Genomic DNA, 21,568 nt, shown 5'->3' with positions numbered 1-21,568 from the left:
ATAAGTCCAATTACGGTGGTATCATCCGCAAATTTAATTATAGTATTGGTTGTGTGTATTGGTTGGCAGTCGTTGGTAAAGAGAGTAAAAAGAATTGGGCTTAAAACACAGCCCTGTGGTGCTCCAGTGTTCAAAATTACGGTAGAGGAAATAAGATGTCCTATTTTCACATTCTGAGGTCTGTTTGATAAAAAATTTGTTATCCAGGTACATAGTGAGTGTCCTAGTCCTAATTTCCCAAGCTTGCAGACCAGTTTATATGGGACAATTGTGTTAAATGCCGAGCTGAAATCGACGAATAACATCCTGACATGTATTTGGTTTGTCCAGATGTGTGACGGCAGTGTGTAGTGCGATCGATACCGCATCCTCTGTAGACCTGTTGGCACGATAAGCAAACTGGTATTGATCCAGACTGGGGGGGATAATTGACTTGATATGTGACAGAATGAGTCTTTCAAAACACTTCATGACTACTGGGGTAAGGGCCAAAGCAATATGTTAATAAGAACCTATTTATTGTGCATCTAGATGTAATGTTTTAATATAATATAATACACGGCGCCTCAGAGAGTAGAGACATGACGCTTGTCAGATACTACGTGATGATGTCACTGATATGCAAATTAGTGCGTGACGTCATCTGGCAACATTTAGCTACTTTTTGGGCAGGCTTTAGCTACTTTTCATTGGAAATAGTTGGCAACACTGAAGGGTGAACATCTCCTACTCTGACTGCAGCTGGGCGGGGCTGCTGCGTGAGGACTGTCCGCCTGTGAATGCTTTGGGACGGGAGTTAAGCCCACGGCAGCACCCGCTGCTCGGTGAGAAGAGTAAGAATGATACGTGCTTTCACGTCAGAGTCTCCAAAAGTCTCCAATAACACTAGAAAAAGTCGCTAGATTTTTCGCTAGTCGCTTTTTTGAAAAGGAGTTGCTAGAGAGGTCTAAAAACTCGGTAAATATAGCGAGGAAGTCGCTAAATTGGCAACACTGCCAACTTAAAAAAAAATCCTGTAAAATTACAGTAAAATATTGGGAGCTGTGGTCGTCAGTATTTTACTGTATTTTTACAGGATTTTTTTTTTGAGTATATATAATATGTATATGGTGCTACCTGCACCCTGTTGCCAGGTGTTGATCTGAACTGACTGAGGAATCTCTGAATGTCAGCACAGATGGCTTTGTACCCTCTGTGTCACACACAGGAGCCAGAACTAAGTCGATTTTCAAGGGATTCAAAAGGACACTTGATGATGAACTTGCAAACCTTCTTGAACTCCTCTATGTTTTTGAGCAAGATTTCCATGTACATTTTGTCCAGATTTTGCTTTTCAACTTTGCCCCAGCTTGGTGCATGAATGGAATCAGTGTCCTGGGGTCGGGCCTCTGTGCCTGTGATCAGAAGGTTGCCGGTCTAAACCCCTTGGTCTGCTGAATGAGCCCATCATCATTGGGCCCTTGAGAATGGCCCTTAACCCCGAACACTGCTCCAGGGAGGGGGGGCTGGATAAATGGCCCCAAGCTTTGTTTGTTGCTCACATGTGTATGTGTGTATGTTTTAAAGGAGAGCAAGATGCACAAAAATGGTGAAAACAGATCATTAGTTTATTCAGTGTAGGCTTATAGAATTATTTCATATGGATAAAACCAACTCACTTCCCACAGCGCTTGAGACAGATAAGACTGTCATATGTCCTGTATGAACATGGGAGTAAATTTCATTTAACAGTGGGGGGGGACAATAAATATAAAGTTTCTCATGAGCAATTTTTGAAGGGGACACAAATAATACAATCAAATTGTACTTATAAAGATATGTCCCCACAATGAAAAACTTTGCTTCTATCATTATTATTGTAGCATGGAGACTGCGTCATTATGGTTATTTTCAAAGTTTTTCTCAGGTTCAATGACAAAGCAGATTTTTCTTCAAAACTATTTATTGCATTGTTTGTTATGTTGTTTACAGTCAAGCCATCAACATACAATAAAATTTAAACGACTGTTCAAATACATAATAGAAGTTGATTATACAAAAAATACAGTGGGGTCAGTTCGGACATACAGATTCTGTGATGGTGAGCTGGCCAGGTTCTGCTGCAGCAAAGGAGCCCCACACCAACACATTTCCACCCCCATGCTTCACAGTTGGTATGAGGTTCTTTTGCTCAAAATCTCTTTGGTTTACGCCAAACATATCCACTGTTATTGCGCCCAACTAATTCAACATCAGATTCATCTGTCCAAAGCAGTCCGACTTCACTGTCTTCTCAAGACACATAATAAATGGGTGTAGGGGCCTCAGCTGAGTGTGGCATTGCAGAGATCCAAGGACTTACTGTCAACATCAATTCTGCTGGCGCACTATGACCCCCAGTTACCCCTGACCATAACGTGCAACGACTCCCTGTATGGACTTGGGGCAGTTTTGCCACACAGGTTGAAGGTCCATTATTAGAGACCTATTTGTTTTGCATCCCATTCTTTGTTGCCAGGGGACTACTCTAGCCTGGGGGCAAGAGGAGCGGTGGAGACATCACCTGCGTCAAACGCTGCAGGCTGGGCGGCCCTCTCTGGGCTGGCAACATTGAGCACAGGTGAAGCGGTCGTCTCTGGGCCTGGCATGGCAGTGGCCTCCCCTGGGCTGCACATCAGAGGAGTGATGGAGATCTCACCTGGTTAAGGAGCAGCAGCAGTGGGGATGACGAACTCAGGGTTGGATTCTGGCCAGGAAGTAGGGGCTCTGGTGCAGGTTCAGCCTGCTTCTGCAGTCTCCACTTCCTCAGGCCGGAACTAACAGTGAACTTCAAGGAGTTGGTGGGCGAATTGGTAGCCAGCTGCAAAGAGCTAGGAGGTGGAGTGGTGTGGCTTGTTAGGGCCCCTCCCTGGGAGGACTCTTTGGGTGATTGTTGTAAATGACGCAATATAAAATGCACTGAATTTCTCATTTGTATTTTTTTTGTATCGTACTGTATGATGGACTAATAATAATAATAATAACAAATAATAATAATTAATAATAATAAAGAACACTCAATATTTTTATACATAAATATGTTTTGCATTTTTATAGTAGGTAGATCATCTTGACTTGGACATTTATAAGTAGCTCGCAAGCTGAAAAAGTGTGGGTACCCGTTATAGGAAACAGGTTAGAACAGAGAAAAACGTGACAAAAAAAACACAGAAAAACAGAAAAACAACACAGTGCAGTTGGAGCAATGATGGCAGCAGCCGACCACACCAGTGCTGATGTTCATGACATAGACAGTACTAAGGGAGGGAAAAGAGGAAAATGGACAGCAAGGCTGATGTGAAGTTTAACTGATTAATCTGGAGGCAGTCAAGGAGTTAAGAAGCTCCTCTGCAGTTTTGTTGCAAATTTGTATTGTTTTTTGTCAATCTGTATTGAATGTCTATGTATAAATGTTGTACAGTGCCTGACAAAAGTCTTGTCGCTTAACCAAGTTGTAGGAACAACAAATAATAACTTGACCTGTAGTTAATCAGTTGGAATCAGAAATGGCTTATGAGAAAAGGCAAAGCCCTCTAGATTATGCTTATTATACCAAAATAAAGTTTTGCATCATTCATTGAGTTTTGTCATGTAATTAGGACAGAAAGGTCAACTTTTGCCTGGACAAAAGTCTTGTCATATGCAAAAATAATGTAGAAATTATACATATACTTCATTTAGAATACACAAACATCCTACAATAACATCAGAACATAAAGTCATGGTGCCTTGGAAAAAAAAATTAATAACGTGTATGACTCCCATGAGCTTGGAGGACCACATCCATACGTCTTGGCAATGACTGAAATAACTTGTTGATTAAGTCATCAGGAATGGCAAAGAAAGCAATTTTGCAGGACTCCCAGGGTTCGTCTAGATTCTTTGGTTTCGTCTTCCAAGCCTCCTCCTTCATCTTACCCCAGACATGCTCAATAATGTTCATGTCTGGTGACTGGGCAGGCCAATCCTGGAGCACCTTGATCCTCTTCAGTTTCAGGAACTTCAATGTGGAGGCTGAAGTATGAGAAGGAGTGCCATCCTTCTGCAGAATTTGCCCTCTCTTATGGTTTGGAATGTAATGGGCAGCAAGAATATCTTGATTCTTCAGGCTGTTGATGCTGCCATCCACTCTACAGATCTCTCGAACACCCCCATGGATGTAACCCCAAACCATGATTTTTCCTCCACCAAACTTGACTGTTTTCTGGGTGAATTTTGAGTTCATGCGGGTTCCAACAGGTCTCCTGCAGTATTTGTGGCATTTGGTATGTAGTTCAATGGATGATTCGTCAGAAAAATCAACCTTCTGCCACTTTGCCTCTGTCCATCCTCGCTGCAAGCTGTGGGCCTTGGCAAATTCAACATGCTTTTTTTGTTGTGTTCTTGTTAATGCTGGTTTCTGAGCACTAATTTGACCATGGAGACCACTGCGTGCGAGAATTCGAGAAACTGTTCTTGTAGACACAGCGGTTTCTGGTGACCAGTTCTGATGTAGCTCTGCTGCAGTTGAAAAAGGGTTGGCCCTGGACTTTCGAAGCAACAAACGGTCCTCTCAAAGAGTTGTCTTACGGGGTCTGCCTGACCTGGGCTTGTCATGAACATCACCAGTTTCTTTATATCTTTTTTTAATCCTCTCCACTTGATGTTTGGATACATTAAGGATGTCTGCCACCTCAGCAGCAGACTTGGTCTGTGGTTGAATCTTTGGCATGTTGTCAGAAGCCAGGCTGCACTTCAAGTGAAGGTCTGGTGTGCTGGGGTTCTGTTTATACACACCTGGGATTATGTTAATTACAATATTTGTCACAGGTGAACCTCTAATTTGTGATTGGTTGAATCATTAAAAGACATGACAAGACTTTTGTCCTTGCAAAAACAGGTGTTTTGGACTTTAACAAGCTGTGAACATCAGGACACTTTTTGACTGTTTCATTTTGCACCCAGTTATTAATGTGAAAGCCCTTGGCATTAAATTGATCCATTCATTGTAACAATTGATTGATTAGAAATAAAGTTATATGCCTTTTTAAGTTACTATGTCCTTATGTGACAAGACTTTTGTCAATGACTGTATATTTATACATATGTCTAAATCAAGTATCTTTTAAGTATTTGAGTTTTTTTTTTGGTTTGACATTGCCAATTCACCTAAATGCATGTTTCTGTACTGCAGGAAGAAACCTGCGTGACATGCTGGGTGCGTGCAAACTCCACACACAGACAGCAGATGGCATGAATCAAACCACATCCTTGGAGCAGTCAGGCGGTCAGACAGTAAAGCCACCCTGCTATCCACTTCCTGTAACTGATGCACGAATATTCCGAGTCACTCCTCTATATAAATGTATGTAACCCTAAGTTCTAATTCAACTGTTTTGCATTTCACTAATCAAGATGAAGCTCATTGTCAGTCTCATCATCACCTGTGCGCTCTTCAATAAAGGTACAGTACTGAATCAAAACAGCTGTGAGATGTGGTTTCATGGGAATTTACTTTATTTTACTTAACACTGTTCCATAATTTCTTTTAATTAAAGTTTATGTAAATCTGAGTTAAAAACCATCAAAAAAGTTTGGTTGTTTTTAATAATGCATGCATGAAAGGGTTAAAACTTAATTTCCTAGTACAATTAATAAGCACTACCTCAAAAACATTCATGATTGTTTTTAGAAATACAAACTACTTTTATTGTCGTAATTTTAAAGAACAGATATTTATCCATGTTTAATGTGCCAAAGGAAAAGCGATTGTCTGCATGTTGCCATATGTTTTATAGCTGAAGTTTCACAATAATTATACAGGAAACAGGAGCTGCACACTTAAGATGAAATTCTGAAGGCTGCCCACTGTAAAACCCCAAAATTAAGGCTTTTAAAACTTAATAAAACTTTTATTAGAATAAAAATGTGAGATGTCAGCATTGTATAAGTGGTCATGTGTATGGTATATGATGTGTATATCTGTCTCATATATATTGTCTGATATTTAATGTAAATATTCTATAGTGTACTCGCTCCAGTGCTATAAATGCCTGCGGGAGTGGTGCATCCCGGAAAAAGTTACCTGCCCATCTCCACAGAAATGTGGGAGTACAGCAGCACTTTCCGTCACTGGTGAGTCCATAAAGAAACTTACCTGTACCTGTGACTTACTTGATACCTGTAATACCTTGTTTTTTCACCAAATACTGAAATGAAATTGTCTTGCGTGAAATTTAATAAACAAGAGTTATATAATTCATGTAATTTTTTTCATTCTCTAGGAGAGGGAAATAAACCTCTATCACATGAAAGGCGCTGTATGCAACCTAAGGAGTGTATTTCTGGTTCAGTGAATTTAGGATTTGTAAGAATTGGAATTAACACCACATGCTGTTCTACTGACTTCTGCAACGCTGAAACTATTCCTGGTAATTACAGATACTTGTACACCAACTGTGCTCTAAATAATTTAACCCTGTCTGGATCAAGTGAAGATATTCTAATGATTATAAACTACTGGTATGCCTTGCACATTTTGAAATGAAACCATCTAAAATAATTGCTTAATGTCTGGAGCCATCAAGGTGTTAAAGGTAGTTAGGTATGAAATAAGGTATTAATTTAATGAGGTGCTTAAACTAGGTAGACGGGAGAATAATTAAACCAACTTCTTCAAGAAAGATGAGTTTACAATTACCCTTATGGTTCTATTTATTTGTAGTAACCAGTGTCTAGATTATACCCTGATATTAATGACTAACATTGGTGTCATTTATAAATCTTTATCAGTGACTTGGTATTGCTGGTCTCTTTTGTAGAATATAGTAAGCATCCCTTCAATGGGAAGAAATGTTACACATGTTCTGAAAAAAACTGTACATCAACACTCACATGTAAGGGAGACGAAAATAGTTGTGTCAAAGCGACAGGTAAGAGTTTGACTTTCTAATATAATGCTGGTTCTATCTGTGGCCAACAGCATCACCACTGTGTATTACAATCTGTTCTATGATCTCCAGGGTACCGATAACTGATGATTGATTTCTCTATTAGCCAAATAGATATATAGTAAAAATTAGTAATTTTAGATGCGTTTCAGAGTAAGTAAAACCTGCTATTCAAGTGTGCCATTCTAATTATTTTTATACTATCATGTTGTTTTCAGAGACTGCTGAAGGCCGTACTAAAATATCAAAAGGATGCATTTCCAGTAGTTTGTGTGCTGATAATGTACCTCTGCTGAACACGGTCTTCAACAAAATCACCTTTAACTGCTGTGAAGGAGACCTGTGTAACACAGCTCACAGTCATGCTGTTTACTGTTTACAGTTTACTGCTGCTGCTGCCTCTGGCCTGTTTCAGCCTCTTCCACTGAACTTCTGTTACTTCACTTTTGTAGTAATGTTTTTCAGGCTTTGATTTTTTGTTTTTACTCAATATATAACAGTTAAGTTTTTGTAAAACCTTTGTATAATCACTGAACAGAAGTTTGGCATTTTCAGTGTCACCATTCTGAGCCCACAGTGATCACGACACAGGCGCGTCTGTGGTTTTCCTGTTTGTTCTACAATGATGTGCGTGCTAAGGATCAGCTGATGCATTACGGTGTAAGGCTGGAGGCCTTGCAGGCCCCGTCGGTCTGAGCTCTGGCAAGCCTGTAATGCTCCACCCAGTGTCCTGAAGCAAAGGTCCACCGGCTCTGACAAGACTGGACCCAAATCACCTGATCACCACATCAAAAGGGACACCTCACCCCCACTGGGCGGCCAGAACCCCGCAGCCAAATTCCAGCGACAAGGCCTGGCTGCGTCAAGACACAGATGCATCCTACACTCGCTAACTCACACTTACACAGGAGGTATACATTAGGGACACATACACCCATGTTTGGTCTCGTTTGAATGGTCACAGTACGACGGGCACAATACTCTCAACCTTAAAGCGGCATGTTTTCACATAAGAGAAATATAGAAAATAAGACTAAACCCACGAAAATGGAGGATCTTATCACCTGGTAGAACAAAGGAATTGGCACATTCCTCCTAAAGCAATTTGATTGGCTGAGGGTCTAAGAATTGATAAGATCAACAGTTCTCCAGGACATACACACAAGATCAGAGCAGGCCCTAAAATAATCAATCACAACCTTTGATACAGTCTGTCACTTGGTTTGGAATACTTAAGGAAGAGCTCCAGAGTAGCACGGGGAGTCACTCTGTAATCAGAGCTCCCACATTGTGCTGTATGAATCTTCATCTGTAATCAGATATTTTCTGCAGTTACTATGTGTCCACTCAGCTGAGGTATGGAATTGTTGTATACTTTTAATTGGATTATCTAGTTTAGGAATTGTGGCTACATGTTAAAATTATTGCAACGCTATATTTGGTTAAATTGGTGTAATGTATATTAATTGTGAATAACCTGTGTTTTGATTACTTCTTGGCTGTCTGACTTTGCTGAACCTCTGCATGTTCCTCAGGGACTGGGGTTATTCTAACACTCTCTTGCAGCCTCTGACTCGACCCCGTTTCTCCGAGACCCGATGCGGCTGCCCAAGCTGGGTTACGGCAGGTCCGGCCCAGCCTCTGAGGCGCGCACAAGCTGAGTTACGGCATAAAGTCCGGCTCAGCCTCTGAGGTACGCACAAGCTGGGTTACGGTAACATCCGGCCCAGCCTCTGAGGCGTGCACACGCTGAGTTACGGCACAAAGTCCGGCTCAGCCTCTGAGGTACGCACACGCTGGGTTACGGTAGATCGTCCCAGCCTCTGAGGCGTGCACACGCTGAGTTACGGCACAAAGTCCGGCTCAGCCTCTGAGGTGTGCACAAGCTGGGTTACGGTAATAGACCGGCCCAGCCTCTGAGGCGTGCACACGCTGAGTTACGGCACAAAGTCCGGCTCAGCCTCTGAGGTGCGCACAAGCTGGGTTACGGTAATAGACCGGCCCAGCCTCTGAGGCGTGCACACACTGAGTTACGGCACAAAGTCCGGCTCAGCCTCTGAGGTGCGCACACGCTGGGTTACGGTAAAAGACCGGCTCAGCCTCTGAGGCGTGCACAAGCTGGGTTACGGCAGGTCCGGCCCAGCCTCTGAGGCGCGCACACGCTGAGTTACGGCACAAAGTCCGGCTCAGCCTCTGAGGTGCGCACACGCTGGGTTACGGTAATAGACCGGCCCAGCCTCTGAGGCGTACACACGCTGAGTTACGGCACAAAGTCCGGCCCAGCCTCTGAGGCGTGCACACGCTGAGTTACGGCAGACATTGGCTTAACCTCTGTGGCCCTCACTAGCTCGGATTCGGCAATGGTCAGCTGAGCCTCTGGGGCGTTAAGGGCCGCCGGGTCATTACGGGTGTCTAGGCTAGCACTGTATTCCCTTGTAGTGGTTGTCCAACATCTAAACCTACATAGCACAGTCACGGATCGCCTTATCGGCCGAGGCGAATCCGATGCGCCCCATCGTCTGGGATTAGTGGGAGTTCAGCAATAGAAGGCACAGCCCAGAAGTAATCTAAATACCAGAAATGTCATGACTAAAATTGCCAATAAAGATCTTTAATTAAATTGGAGTCAGATATAATTTGGTCTTTACCTACAACGGGTAAGTAACTTTACAGAAGCGCTCGGAAGGATTCACACACATTTCAAGCCTTCGGCTGTCCCATTGGATTCCGCCATTGGGCCAGTGGACGGTTCCCCTACAATTGTAACAGAGGTTGGCAGTTTTACTCAGTTTAGTTTTCCATTTAGAGCAGGGATGCCCAACTCCAGTCCTGGAGGGCCAGAATTCTGCACATTTTTGGGTTTCCCCTCTTTTAACACACCTGATTCAACTCCTTGTGCTAATTACCACACAGCTCTTGAGCTGAATCATTTATGGTGGAACAGGGAAAGAACTAAGCTACACAGGGCTCCGGCCCTCCAGGACTAGAGTTGAGCACCCCTGATTTAGAGGAATGGTGAATACATTCAAGTTTTTTTTATTTGTCATTCTTTATTCTGACTTATCTCTGGACAGGATAACAATCAAAAGGAAGCCTAGTTACAATAACTAAGTACACAATAGTTAGTTAACACAAAATCACCATACCTCTGGATACAACCCCGGAAACCTGTATAACACAACTAACCATGATAAATGACAAGTTATTCAACAGCAACATATTTCATATCAAAATATACTGACATATCACATACTGCAGTAAGGTCTCCAACTATGTGACATGCATATTGACATTGAAAATTGGCGTCTCAGGTGGGGATGTCTGACTCATACTTGTACACATGACAATAAAGAATTGAATTGAAAAATACAGTTTTTACTAGTAAAAATGTAATTGTAGATATCTTGAATTCATATCATATTCTTGCTGGTAACAATAGATTTTTACTAGTCAGAATGCAATTTTATTAGTAAAAATTCAGTCATCCTGAGTAAGCCTTAAATCTTTTAAAGTTGGTAGAATCTTGTCAGGTACAGATTTGAAGGAATCTAAGGTTTTAGCTTGCACTACCCCTTCGGGCAGACTATTCCATATTCCAGTTACGAGTGTGAAGAGAAATTCTTTCATAGATCTAAACTAAAGTGTTCCCCCACTTATTTCTGACTGTGGCCACTGGTTCTTGAATTAGAACTTACTTTGAAGGAAAAATTTGGATGAATAGCATCTTAACCAGTTTCAAATCCAATCTGCTACATTTCCTAATATACCTGCTGCTTTGAGCTTAAGCAGGAGTCTTTTGTGTGGAAGTACATCAAAGGCCTTCTGGAAATCTAAATAAATCACACTGAAGGCTTTGTTTCAAACAACTTCCCTTGTGGCCTCTTCAAAAAATTCAAGCCAATCAGACAGTCAGTCAGACAGACAGGAGCCACCCCTCCTAAGACATGGTCCAAACAAATAACTTTATAAGTCACAATTAGCTGAAGAGAGATGGAGAATGCCGCTTTTGTCAAAATGACAGGTTGGGTCAAAGGTCACAAAGGTCAAATAAATCAAAAAGTGACAGGTCTTTGAAGTGAGCCATGTGACGCAACTAGTGTTAATTAAAGGTAGGCCTGGACGATATGGCAAAAATTTATATCACGATATATTTCTTAATTTTGGTCGATACGATATAATTCCGATATCGATATGGACAATATTAAAAAGCCTCAGGAAAAAACTGCCGAGGACACGCACAATGGTTGTCTGCAAACTGAATTTGCAAAGTCTATAATACCTCCAGGCTCCTCCTATTAAAATTATATAATTTTTTTTTTAAATAAAAACAGTACAAAAAAAAAAAGGTTCACTTTTTATTTGTATTTAGCCTTTACAAACAAGAAATGTGAAATAAACTATCAAATAAATAAAACTCTCAGACTCAGCTTATTAACAATAATATATTTCCATTTAAACTAGAACAGGCTGATTATTCATATACAGTCGAACCCGGTTATGTCGCCGGCCTAGGGGGTTGCCAAAAAGCGTTGAGATAACCGATGATCGAGATAACCGATAACCAATATGGCAGCAATATATTAGTATGTGCTTGAAATGTATTTATGTGCGTTAATAACTGAGAATGTACATGCACGGGTTTTTGGCATTGCCGCGATTTGTTTGACGCGATCGGCATGCTATAAATATGTACATACATCGGGGCCGGTTCTAGACATGCATATATGAGGGGGCAGACAGAAATGTGAAGGGGGCACATGGTGGCGACAAAGGCGGGAAAGGGGTGGGGTGGTGCTCTGGATAACTGTTTTTGTCATGTAATTGGATTGCACTTTGTCAGGCCTCTGCCCTAAGACCTGTCCAACTTGGGTGTCCCACCTGAAGGCTAAGCTTCTGCTGGTGTAGCTCTTAGGGTCACTGAGGCACGCAAAGCCCCTGACCACAGTAAGGTGGCAATCCCTCAGGGGGAAAACTGAAAAGTAAAACAAAAAATAAAATAAAATATTCCTCATCAGATTAAAAACAAGACATTTACCTTAATTGGATGGCCTATATCAAACATATTTGAACCCAACAAAACACTTTTCACTATTGCCAATATTACCAAAACTAAAAAGGGTAGGCTAAGTTATGAAAAAGAAAAATTCAATTCACCGAGTCTTGAAATATAAAACTGAAAAATAGGATCGGTCAGGGTTCATTTCACTACATGTTGTACTTGTTATAACTATGTATGTGACGAATAAAGAATATTGAAATCACAACGAACAAGTCGCTCAATGAGAATGAATGACGTAACCGACTGGCTAAGCTGCTTCTAGCGCCAAGGTGGTTCAAATGGTACGATCCACATTAGGGGTGTCTAAAATCGTTTTACATAAAATTTTCCTACAAGGTGAGGTTCTTTCTTTAAAAAAAAAAAAAACAACAAGAAAAATGTTAATACCCCCCCCCAAACTGCTATTTTTGTCTATTTGGGGGGGGTCTTGATCGGGGGGTACTGGGGGGTACAGTACCCCCCGATCAAGACCCCCCCAAATAGACAAAAATAATTCGAACCATGATCTCACTAGTCACTATGATTTTGACGAGAGAGATTGCTGTTTCCTCCAAACCTTCCGCAATCACGCAGCTCATTTCGCTTTGCCCTGCCTACTGAGAAACTGGCTCATTTGCATACTAACAGTGATTGGATGTTTAGCTGGGGGGAGGGTGAGTGGGGGATCTGCCGAGTGCTGCGTGAGCCCGCGCACAAACAGAACGCGGAGGGAAAGAGCGAACAAGAAGTGAAACTTATCATCTCGTTTGTGCCTTTTTCAGTGGATTTTTCAGCTACTGTAGTAAATCTTGTCCATATTCAGTTTGTGGGTAATTATTATTTTCTTCCTCAACTTCTAAAAGTTTGATTTAAGGGGGCAGGACGTTTGCTTAAGGGGGCGTTGCCCCAGCGTAGAGCCGGCCCCGACATACATGTTGGCTAACAAAAGGCATACCACCAACTAACAGCAGAGATTTACCAGTATACAATAAAAACCACCGTCGTTTCTTGATACAAACCTTTAATTATATTCTCCAACATTGAAAACACAAAGATCGCTCACAAAATCACAAAAAACCTGCGGGGTGTACTGTAGTTCGTTTTCACAAAAAGCTAACCAGTGTCAAAATTAAATTCACGAGTCATTTCCCTCTGACGCAGCTCTGAAAAGTATCATACACGTGGTTACTATGGTTTCTTTACAAAGTCTAAAATGCTTTGTTGCTTTTGCTTTTAACAGTCTGCTTGAAAACAAATGCTTCAATATTATTTATGCTGTCTAAAAAAGTTTTACCTGGATCACGTTTCACAGCTGCGTTGTTCAGCAAATTACCATGCGAATGCGCTTTGAATACGCGCTGTTTAGCACTTGTGATACATTTTTAAAAGCCGGTGAATATATATAATATTCAAATGTATATCGAAATATCGGAAATGTGTTTAAAAATCGTATCACCGTTATCGAAAAAAATTATATCGCGATATATATTGATATCGAATTATTGTCCAGCCCTAATTAAAGGTAAGATAAATCAAAAAAAATGACAGGTCCGGGCTGTAAGCCAGGTGACGTCATGAGGTAGTGCGAGGGGGCTATTTTTTTTTGGCTGTGAGGCAGTTGAGCGTTGGGAGAGGGGTTTATTTATATATAATATTTATTATTTATTTATTTGTTTATTAATTATTTATTAATATAATATTAATTAATTAATTTATTATTATTATTTTAATTATTTATTTATTTATTTTTGAGGAGAGTGCTTATGAGTGGGTTTTTGTGGGAATAGCCCCGTGCTACGAGGGTGCCGAGGACGGAGCTGAGCACGTGGGGCTGAGCGGGTCGGTTACCTGATGGAGTGTGAGCGTACACCGGGGGTGCCTGTGGAGCGGTACCTTGGGGAGCTTATCCCGGTGCTGCGCGAGACTGAACGAAACTCTGTGAGAATGAGAATGTTGGAGCTAAGAATGAGAGGAGGTGGGTCTGGGAAAATGGCTCTGACGCTATCCTCCTCCAATAAACGCTTAGCGGCAGTTTCGGGGTGTGTGTCTGTGTGAAAGCTGACACCCCCAGCAGCAGCAACAGTTTGGCCTTGTGTGGTAGGGTTTTTTTTTCAAACTTGTTTCAAGTTTGTGTTTTTCCTCATGCAGCCGTTGTATTACATCAGCGTAGGTCAAATCCTGGTCAAACTGTAATTTGGCCACACATCAAATTGGTCATTTTGTCTTACAGTATATTTTGTTTGAAGTTTTGGTTTTTCTCATGCACCTGTTATGTACATCCTCGCATCGTCTGCACACAAACATGAGTTAAAAGGAAAAACATACATGGAATAGACTTAATCAGATAAAACTTGACAGGCCGTATATTTCTCCTTAAAGAATCCTAAGAAGAAACCATCCGCAGATATTTTTATTAGGCCGAGCAGGGTTGTCCTCCTTTGAGGCCTTACCACACTTGAAAGAGTAAACTACACGGGACATGCATAGAGTGAATATATTATTTCATTTATATATGTTTTATGATAAACGCTATACATTACATTTTTTACTTATTATTAGAGATTCAGCTATTCTCTGTTTTTTTTTTTCTACGAGAGACGGTGTGGATAGAAAACTCCATATAGTGAGTATATTATTTCTTTTATACATGTGATAAACGCTATACATTAAAAATAACTTATTCTAATAATTGGTATTCCCTGTTTTCTATGTACGAGAGAGACGGCGCGGACCGGTCAAGAGAAAATCTACGCAAGACCTGAATGAGCAGGTATGGACGGAGCAACACCCCCCTCCTATACCTGAAGCGCTATTAAATGAAATAGACAACATCAACAACGCTAATAATGATGAAAATGATGCGGTTTATCAAAACTACTTTGATCAACACGACTCGCCACCCGCAGCATCTGGTGAAGCGACGGCCCAAGAGCCCTGTTTGCTACCATCCTTAGAGACAAATAATGTCTCTAAGGATGGTAGCAAACAGGGCTCTTGGGCCCTGGATTCACCAGACGCTGCGGGTGGCGAGTCGTGTTGAGCAAAGTAAACCGCATCATTTTCATCATTATTAGCGTTGTTGATGTTGTCTATTTCATTTAATAGCGCTTCGGGTATAGGAGGGGTTTGCGAGTCGTGTTGATAAACCGCATCATTTTCATTATTATTACCGTTATTGATGTTGTCTATTTCATTTAATAGCGCTTCGGGTAGAGGAGGGGGTGTTGCTCCGTCCATACCTGCTGATTCAGGTCTTGCGTAGATTTTCTCTTGACCGGTCCGCCCCCGTCTCTCTCGTACATAGAAAAAACAGAGAATACCTATTATTAGAATGTTATTTTTAATGAATAGCGTTTTTATTATACGTATAAAAGAAATAATATACTCACTATATGGAGTTTTCTATCCGCAGCGTCTCCCGTAGAGAAAAAAAACAAACCCAAAATAGCTGAATCTCTAAAAATAAAATAATTATTTTAAGTTATTTTATTGTATGGTGTTTATCATAAAACACGCGTAAAAGAAATAATATACTTACTCTATGCAGGTCCCGTGTAGTTTTCTCTTTCCAGTAGGGCAAGGCCTTGATGATACTGGGTGGGGGTACTTGTGTCTACCAAAGGAGGGAAACCCTGCTCAAGGTAATACTAAAAATATCTGCGGTTGGTTACTTCTTAGGATTCTTTAAGGAGAAATATACGTCCTGTCAAGTTTTATCTGATGTCTATTTCGATGTACGTTTTAACTGCGCAGACGGTATGGGGGGAGTCGGGGGAAAAGACAAAACTTCAACCAAAATTTACTGAAATACAAAATGTCCAACTTGATGTGTGGCCCAAATTACAGTTTGACCGGGATTTGACCTATCGGGATGTACATAGGTTGCATGAGGAAAAACACAAGTTTGAAAAAAACTACCACACAAGGCCAAACTGCTACTGCTGCAGGGGGGTGTCGGCTTTCACGCACACCCAAACTGCCGCTAAGCGTTCATTGGAGGAGGATAGCGTCAGACCCAGACCCTCCTCCTCCTCCTCTCATTCTTAGCTCCAACTTGTTCATTCTCACAGGGTTTCTTTCAGTCTTGCGCAGCACAACTCTCAGCTCTCCAGCATCGCTCTCTCCGAGTCCTTTGCGGATTATCCAAAGCCACGGGACCTTACCACGGTACCGCACCAGACACAGCATCGCTCTCTCCGAGCCCTTTTCCACGGATTCTCCAAAGCCCGGGACCTTACCACGGTACAGCGTACGCTCACACTCCATCAGGTAACCCACCCCCACTCAGACCCAGTGTTTGGGACCTTAACGCACCAACCCCCCTGCTCAGTCCCCTGCTCGGCACCCAGTGGATGCAGACAAAACACCACACTCATAAGCACTCTCCTCAATATAAAATAATAATAATAATTAAATAATAATAAATCATTAAATAATAATAAATAATTAAATTATAATAATTATAATAAATAAATAAACTATATACTAATAAACCCCTATCCCAACGCTCAACTGGCTCACAGCCAAAAAAAAATAGCCACCTCCCACTATCTCATGACGTCACCTGGCTTGCAGCCCCCACCTGTCACTTTTTGATTTATTTGACCTTTGTGACCTTTGACCCAACCTGTCATTTTGACATACTGTAAGCGGCATTCTCCATCTCTCTGGCATGAATCAAACCACATCCTTGGAGCAGTCAGGCGGTCAGACAGTAACGCCACCCTGCTATCCACTTCCTGTAACTGATGCACGAATATTCCGAGTCACTCCTCTATATAAATGCATGTAACCCTAAGTTCTAATTCAACTGTTTTGCATTTCACTAATCAAGATGAAGCTCATTGTCAGTCTCATCATCGCCTGTGCGCTCTTCAATAAAGGTACAGTACTGAATCAAAACAGCTGTGAGATGTGGTTTCATGGGAATTTGCTTTATTTTACTTAACACTGTTCTATAATTTCTTTTAATTAAAGTTTATGTAAATCTGAGTAAAAAAGCCATCAAAAAAAAAAGTTTGGTTGTTTTTAATAATGCATGCATGAAAGGGTTAAAACTTAATTTCCTAGTACAACTTTAATACGCACTACCTCAAAAACATTCATGATTGTTTTTGTAAATACAAACTACTTTTATTGTCATAATTTTAAAGAACAGATATTTATCCATGTTTAATGTGCCAAAGGAAAAGCGATTGTCTGCATGTTGCCATATGTTTTATAGCTGAAGTTTCACAATAATTATATAGGAAACAGGAGCTGCACACTTAAGATGAAATTCTGAAGGCTGCCCACTGTAAAACCCCAAAATTAAGGCTTTTAAAACTTAATAAAACTTTTATTAGAATAAAAATGTGAGATGTCAGCATTGTATAAGTGGTCATGTGTATGGTATATGATGTGTATATCTGTCTCATATATATTGTCTGATATTTAATGTAAATATTCTATAGTGTACTCGCTCCAGTGCTATAATTGCCTGCGGGAGTGGTGCATCCCGGAAAAAGTTACCTGCCCATCTGCACAGAAATGTGGGAGTACAGCAGCACTTTCCGTCACTGGTGAGTCCATAAAGAAACTTACCTGTACCTGTGACTTGCTTGATACCTGTAATGTTATAGAAGAAAATCAAGGAAAAAATGAATTTAAAAAATATATTGGACAGTTCTCCAGTGACACTACTTCTAGAATAATTGGCTAAATTGCCTGCTGACCACACAGGGGTTATTACTTTATAATAATACTGAAGAAATGCAGCTTTTATTGTCATAACTTTAAAGAGAACAGATATTTGGCCATGTTTAATGTGCCAAAGTTCTAGTTTCTTTTACATTGTTTTTTCACCAAATACTGAAATTGTCTTGCGTGAAATTTAATAAACAAGAGTTATATAATTCATGTAATTTTTTTCATTCTCTAGGAGAGGGAAATAAACCTCTATCACATGAAAGGCGCTGTATGCAACCTAAGGAGTGTATTTCTGGTTCAGTAAATTTAGGATTTGTAAGGACTGGAATTAACACCACATGCTGTTCTACTGACTTCTGCAACGCTGAAAATATTCCTGGTAATTACAGATACTTGTACACCAACTATGCTCTAAATAATTTAACCCTGTCTGGATTAAGTCAAGATATTCTAATGATTATAAACTACTGGTATGCCTTGCACATTTTGAAACGAAACCATCTAAAATAATTGCTTAATGTCTGGAGCCATCAAGGTGCTAAAGGTAGTTAGGTATGAAATAAGGTATTAATTTAATGAGGTGCTTAAACTAGGTAGATGGGAGAATAATTAAACCAGCTTCTTCAAGAAAGATGAGTTTACAATTACCCTTATGGTTCTATTTATTTGTAGTAACCAGTGTCTAGATTATACCCTGATATTAATGTTGACTAACATTGGTGTCATTTATAAATCTTTATCAGTGACTTGGTATTGCTGGTCTCTTTTGTAGAATATAGTAAGCATCCCTTCAATGGGAAGAAATGCTTCACATGTTCTGAAAAAAACTGCACATCAACACTCAGATGTCAGGGAGATGAAAATAGTTGTGTCAAAGCGACAGGTAAGAGTTTGACTTTCTAATATAATGCTGGTTCTATCTGTGGCCAACAGCATCACCACTGTGTATTACAATCTGTTCTATGATCTCCAGGGTACCGATAACTGATGATTGATTTCTCTATTAGCCAAACAGATATATAGTAAAAATGAGTAATTTTAGGTGTGTTTCAGAGGATGTAAAACCTGCTATTCAAGTGTGCCATTCTAATTATTTTTATACTATCATGTTGTTTTCAGATACTGCTGAAGGCTGTACTAAAATATCAAAAGGATGCATTTCCAGTAGTTTGTGTGCTGCAGCTGATAATGTACCTCTGCTGAACACGGTCTTCAACAAAATCACCTTTAACTGCTGTGAAGGAGACCTGTGTAACACAGCTCACAGTCATGCTGGGCTCAGTTTACTGCTGCTGCTGCCTCTGGCCTGTTTCAGCCTCTTCCACTGAACTTCTTTTACTTCACTTTTATAGTAATATGTGTTTTTCAGGCTTTGATTTTTGTTTATACTCAATATATAATAGTTACTTTTCTGTAAAACCTTTGTATAATGACTGAACAGAAGTTTGGCATTTTCAGTGTCACCATTCTGAGCCCACAGTGATCACGACACAGTCGCGTCTGTGGTTTTCCTGTTTGTTCTACAATGATGTGCGTGCTAAGGATCAGCTGATGCATTACAGTAACAGAGGTTGGCAGTTTTACTCAGTTTAGTTTTCCATTTAGAGCAGGGATGCCCAACTCCAGTCCTGGAGGGCCAGAATTCTGCACATTTTTGGGTTTCCCCTCTTTTAACACACCTGATTCAACTCCTGTGCTAATTACCACACAGCTCTTGAGCTGAATCATTTATGGTGCAACAGGGAAAGAACTAAGCTACACAGGGCTCCGGCCCCCCAGGACTAGAGTTGAACACCCCTGATTTAGAGGAATGGTGAATACATTCAAGTTTTTTTTATTTGTCATTCTTTATTCTGACTTATCTCTGGACAGGATAACAATCAAAAGGAAGCCTAGTTACAATAACTAAGTACACAATAGTTAGTTAACACAAAATCACCATACCTCTGGATACAACCCCGGAAACCTGTATAACACAACTAACCATGATAAACGACAAGTTATTCAACAGCAACATATTTCATATCAAAATATACTGACATATCACATACTGCAGTAAGGTCTCCAACTATGTGACATGCATATTGACATTGAAAATTGGCATCTCAGGTGGGGATGTCTGACCTAGGATAACTGATAGAGTGATAGAAAACCCAGCACAGGTTAATGTGTTAGATGTTCTGGTGTTTTCTTTAATTGCTTTGCTTTTTTATAAGTTGAACTCATTTTCGTTCCCAGAGGCACAGGTAAACATTCATTTGCAAAACAAAAAAAAAAATCTCTATTACAGGTTTAAATGAATGTCTAATATACAAAGAAAACCAATCATTCCTATATTATGTATTGATGGTCCAGTACATTTTAACTTCACATTTACTTCTAATTCATAGCAAATAATGTCCAATTTAAATATTCATCATCAGTATGTAGCATCATACACATGATTGAAGAACCAAAAGTAATGACTTCTCCAAACGTAATACTTGCCTAACAGTCCCTGCATACTCCTCAAGGTTTTAAGAGCTACCCATTATATATTCCGTTTTATATTTCAAGATTTTAACAGTTTTACCCACCTGGTAGTGGTAGACCACCGGCCACAGGTGCGTTAGATGTTCTGGCGTTTTCTTTAATCCGTGTTGCCAGGTCCAGCAAAAGTCTTTTTCTGCTTGAAAGGTCTGCTTAAAATCCCCAACGGAAGCTGAAATTAGCCCAATATTTGAAATCCCAGTGTACTGTATCTCAAAGAAATAAACCAGTATTTTGCGCGCTGATCACATTGAAATGTTCGACATTTTAAAACCAATGGTGTCACGTAGACGGACGCGCGCTCTTTTCTGTCACTGTCAGTCTGCACACACATGCACACGCATTTACATGTATTTGACAGTTGTATTACCTTGTAAATATTCTGTAGGATCTGCTAACTACCTTTCCGATGTAGCTTACTTTAAGTTTACAATGGAATGACACATATTTGCCGCATCGTTCCTGCGTGAGAGCTGGCGGCGCTGCTTTCTTGCGCGTCTGTCTCTCATTTTCGGTGCCTAGCGATTCAGTATTATTCAGCATTAGGAGCCACTTGCTTTCATAATAATTAATTTCCTTTCCCCTTTACAGTCCGCTACCGTGGAACATTATGAAAGCAGCCAAAAAACCCGCAACCTCCTAATATATACCTACAACTCCGTTTTCAAAATAACCAAATTGGGCGAGAAGACCGCAGACCCGCTACCTGCCTTCTTGCTTTTTGATCTTTGCCATAAGCAATGGCTACCCTATCACTACTAGCACGGCGCCCTCTAGAGGATCGCTGTTAAATCACATAAATCTCATAGAAATGGGCATCACTTGTAGAAACCGTTTGAAATACAAAATTAAAATAAAATTACAGGGGTGCCTTTTTATTCCTTTATATCTTCATATATTCTTTATATGTAACTGTTATCTTTTGAAGTCCAATTAGCTTCCAGTCTGCTACAATAACAGTTCTATCCTCAACAATCAGTTAAAATATCATATCAGATCAGCACTAGGCTATGCATCATATAGACACGTATGAAATCGAGAGATGAATTGGTATTTTTATTTATCTAGAAGTATCACATATTCATCATTCAACTAACCTCTGTCATGATAACATGCTAGCAGAACGTTTTTCTGTTAAAAACTTTCCGGGTTTTTTTCCACCTCATTCACTCGCAATGCGCAGATGCCGTGAGGTAGCAGCCGTTCTTAAAGTGGCAGCACCAAATTTTACTAAAGGAAGGCAGTATTACACCACTTGGCTACATTATAATGATTACTGATTCCGTATTAACATGTATGCAGTGAGACAGAATGGGGTTTCAAAGCTACAGATTGAAACACATAAACTAATTAAGCAGCAAGTAAT

General features: G+C 40.4%; 3 long non-coding RNA genes across 5 annotated transcripts; 2 read left to right on the top strand and 1 right to left on the bottom strand.

The window, feature by feature from the left end:
- Positions 1–1,924: 1,924 nt before the first annotated feature.
- LOC140592602 (uncharacterized) lies at positions 1,925–21,351 on the bottom strand. Of its 3 annotated transcripts, none has more exons than XR_011992954.1 (5): positions 20,250–21,351; positions 15,524–17,592; positions 15,375–15,441; positions 15,156–15,274; positions 1,925–11,919 (listed from the first exon to the last, which is right to left on the bottom strand). It is a non-coding gene; the product is annotated as an uncharacterized lncRNA (long non-coding RNA). The 3 variants fall into 3 exon arrangements; XR_011992953.1 differs by having other exon boundaries at positions 15,225–15,274; XR_011992952.1 differs by having other exon boundaries at positions 15,225–15,274; positions 15,375–17,592.
- Positions 5,083–9,567, top strand: LOC140592601 (uncharacterized). Its single transcript, XR_011992951.1, has 5 exons — positions 5,083–5,461; positions 6,025–6,132; positions 6,282–6,428; positions 6,819–6,929; positions 7,166–9,567. It is a non-coding gene; the product is annotated as an uncharacterized lncRNA (long non-coding RNA).
- Positions 16,768–19,250, top strand: LOC140592600 (uncharacterized). Its single transcript, XR_011992950.1, has 5 exons — positions 16,768–16,868; positions 17,439–17,546; positions 17,906–18,052; positions 18,446–18,556; positions 18,793–19,250. It is a non-coding gene; the product is annotated as an uncharacterized lncRNA (long non-coding RNA).
- Positions 21,352–21,568: the final 217 nt, after the last annotated feature.

The sequence above is a fragment of the Paramormyrops kingsleyae genome, chromosome 9 (assembly GCF_048594095.1).
Source record: "Paramormyrops kingsleyae isolate MSU_618 chromosome 9, PKINGS_0.4, whole genome shotgun sequence".
Lineage (NCBI taxonomy): Eukaryota > Metazoa > Chordata > Actinopteri > Osteoglossiformes > Mormyridae > Paramormyrops > Paramormyrops kingsleyae.
This window is presented reverse-complemented; position numbering and strand designations above follow the sequence as displayed.